Here is a 3666-nt window from a genome sequence, read left to right as displayed (position 1 = left end):
TGGCCCCTAGGAGGAGCTGGGTGCTCCTGAGCTGCTGCTCAGCCCCAGCTCCATCTCCAGCAGCATGATGCCAGTGAGGAGACCTTTCCCTCGGCACTGCTCAGGGATGTGCCAGATCCTGGCTCTGGCTGGCTGCCAGCCAGACCTCCTGAGGGCCCAGGGGGCTGGTTAAGCTCATTGCTTTCCTTTCAGAGGCTTCAAAAAGCTGCCTGCCCGCATTTAATTCACATTTATTGAATAATTCTCCTGGGAACAACTAGTTCAGGACCGACCACTGCAACAGACCATCAATGAGATCAGTTGGCACGGCCCCGGCCATGTCTCTGTCCCCTCCAGCACATCTCCGTGGCAGTGCCCGGGTGATGATGGTGAGCACAGGCCCAGTCACCTGGCCCAGGACAGCCTTGACTCAGCTCTAAACCTGGCTGCCTGCATTGCCTCCAGCCCCAGGGGATGTTCTGAGGTCTGTTAATATCCCTCCCACTTCCACTGTTCCTGCCTTTGAGCTGTGTTCCCGTGGGCAGCAGTCCCAGAACGGGGCTGGCTCAGCCCTCAGCTGCCTCCAAAGCCTGTTGCCAGCTCTGCAAAGGTGATGAGATCCAATATGCCTGTGGGGATGCACAGGTACTGCTGGATGCACATCCCACTGTGATGGGATTCATGTCCTCTTTTGGGTGCTGTACTGGGTTTGTGTGGCCAGGTTTACAGCCAGGGTTTACATCCAGCTTGGAGCCACCAGGGATTGTCTTCGCTGGACATGGGGGAAGCTTCTGGCAGCTTCTCACAGAAAGCCACCCCTACGCTCCTCCCCCCACTACCAAAACCTGGCCACACAAACCCCATACAGGTGCAACAGTCTGAGAACAGGAGTAGGGACAAGCCAGAGCCAGGCTGGGAGGGCAGGGATGAGTCCCCAGCTCCAGCAAGCCGGCTGTGAGTGACGAGAGCTGACAGATCCTGGGAGGTGGGCTTCCCTCAGGGAGGCTGCTCTCTGGGAAAGACTTTGTGCTCAGCCCCAGGCAGAGTTGAGGGCATGTCATGTCCCTCCTTATGGCATCCTGGGGGCTGCTCCCAAGGACCAGGCTGCCCACATGCTGCCCTCATCCCTCACTCCCCTGCAGCTGTGTGGCTCCTCGAGGGCAGCCCACCGTGTGCCCGCTGTTACGCAATTAGCCGCTGCTCGGAGGAAAACTAATGATCTTCATTAATGAGCACAGCACTGGTCGGTCAGGGCCTGCCGTCCCGCTCAGGGCCATGTGCAGTCATGCAGCAGGACTGAGTCACAGCGCTGCTAATGATGCTGTGAGCCTTGGGGAGAGCAGCCTTCCCGTGAGCCCCGGGCACGGGCTGCTCTGCAGCACGTACAGAAGGGCAGGGCTGTGCCACGCTCCATCCATCCCTCCATCCCTCCATCCATCCATCCATCCATCCATCCATCCATCCATCCATCCATCCATCCATCCCTCATTCCCTGCACTGTGGGACAGGATCTGGGACTGCTCAGCCTGCTTTCCTACAAGGTGTGGTGTCAGGCAACGTGCCAGAGCCTGGAAAATGGCACCCGTGGCGGTGATTCATCCTGGAAAGGGCAGAAGGGCCAGGAACCTTCCTTTCCCAGTGCAGTGGCTGCACTGCAGTGTGGGGCTGGGACACGGAGCCCCTCTTGTCTTCCTGGAGCCCCTTATTCTGCCCACACCCCCCTTGTCATGCCCATAAGCTGCTGGCAGGCTGGAGTCACCACCTCAGCATTCATGGAGCCACGGGGGGCTCAGCAAGCCATGGCCAGAGGCACACACCGATTTACAGCACTTGCTCAGGCCACGAGCAGCAGGGAGTGATACCTGCAACAAAAGCCTGGGTTTGTTGTACAATCCTGATTTTCCTGTGCTGGGTGCACAGCTGGCTTGGGGCAGAGCAGGAGTGCAATCCCAGCCTGTCCCCAGAGGGTGTCTGGTGCTTGGGGAGGAGGGCAGGGGGCTGTGAGCTGGACAGAGAGGGGTGTTGAGCAATCCTCTAATAAACCCCGAGACGTGCCCTTCGGCCAGGCTCGGGTTTTCCCCTGGGCAAAAGAAGCCGCTGCCTTGGGGCTGTGCTGCCCAGCATTAAAAATGGGATCTGAGCAGCGAGGGGGTGCCAGGGTCTGTGTGATGCAGCAGAGCATCGCTTCCCGTGCTGAGGCCACGGCGGCCGTGCTGCCGCGCGGGAAAGCACAGAGGAGCATTTTACAAATACAGCCGAGGAGCATTTTTCAAACTCAGCCTTTGGATGCTCCGCGGTGGGTTTGGGGCCGGTCGGTAACGTACGACAGACGCGGCGGGTGGGTGGGAGCAGACTTGAGCAGGCACTCGCTGCTCCAGGCTTCCCCCTGGAGAGGCACTGTGCGCGCTCCGCCTGTTTGCACGGCAGCTGGAGCCGGCCCTGGGCGGCCTGGCGGGGAGCGGAGGTGTCTCACGGGATTGGCACCAAGAGGGGCCGCAGGGACCTCCCACCCACGGGGCACATGGGGGGTTTCCAGCTCCGAGGATGCTCCACACTGACAGCGGTGCCCTGGGGGACCGGCACCCTCAGTGTCCCCCAGGGACCTTCACCTCTGAGACTGCCCCGGAGGACCTGCGCTTACAGGGACACCCAGGGGACTCGCACTGCTCAGGACACCCTGGGGACCTCCTTCCCCAGACCTGTCCCGCGAGACACTTACCCTCAGGGCTGTCCCGGGAACTGGAATGCCCCGGAGTAACCCTCCCCCGCAGGGTACCCCAGCGACCTGCTCTGCAGGGGACACATGAGGGGATCCCTGTCCCCAGGAATGCTCCAGGGACCGGCTGGGAGGGCCTGCCCTGTCACGGCTCCCCAAAGGACACGCGTTGCTGAGGACACCGGGGGGGGACCCCTCGCCCCGGGGGTGCTCCGTCCATCGGGGATGCCCCCGTCCATCGGGGATGCCCCCATCCATCGGGGATGCCGGGGCTCCGGGCTGCGGTGGCAGGGTGGGATCGTGCGGCTCCGGGCGGGCGGAGGGGTCGCTGTTGCCGCCAGCGCGGCCGCCCCCCGCCTCCCCCCCACTCCCTCCGCCGCCTTTTGTTCGCCGCCCGCGCTCGTCCCCGCCCGGCGGCGGCGGCGGGCGGAGCCGGGGCCGGGGCCGGGCCGGGGCCGCAGCCGCAGCCGCAGCCGGGGCCGAGCCCAGCGCAGCGCAGCGGGAGATGGAGGCCGCGCCGGCAGAGCCGGGTCCCCCCGCGCCGCCGCCGCCGCCGCTCCCGGAGAGGAAGAAGAAGCCGCAGCGGGCGCCGTCGCCCGCCCGCCCCAAGGAGGTGCCCGGCTGGTCGCTGGCCAAGAGCCGGCGCGGCGGCGGCGGGGGGCACCCGGGCGCGGCCCCGCGGCTGGCGGCGAGCGGCGCGCACCCGCACCCGCACCCGCGGCGGCCGGGCGGGGGCAAGGACGGGCGGCCCGACAAGCGGGGCCCGGCGGGGGCCCGGGCCGGCGGCAAGGGGCCGGCGGGGCGCGGCGCGGTGCGGCCGAAGGGCCGGCGGCACGGAGCCGACACGGCGGCCCCCGGGGCGAGAAGGACGGGGTCGGGACCCCGCTCGATGCCCGGGCCGGGGTCCGGGCTGACCGACAGCAGCTCGGAGGTGTCGGACTGCAGCGCCTCGGAGGAGGCGAAGCTGCTGT

This window comes from Aphelocoma coerulescens, chromosome 20, assembly GCF_041296385.1.
Source record: "Aphelocoma coerulescens isolate FSJ_1873_10779 chromosome 20, UR_Acoe_1.0, whole genome shotgun sequence".
Lineage (NCBI taxonomy): Eukaryota > Metazoa > Chordata > Aves > Passeriformes > Corvidae > Aphelocoma > Aphelocoma coerulescens.
Note: the sequence above shows the minus strand (reverse complement) of the source record.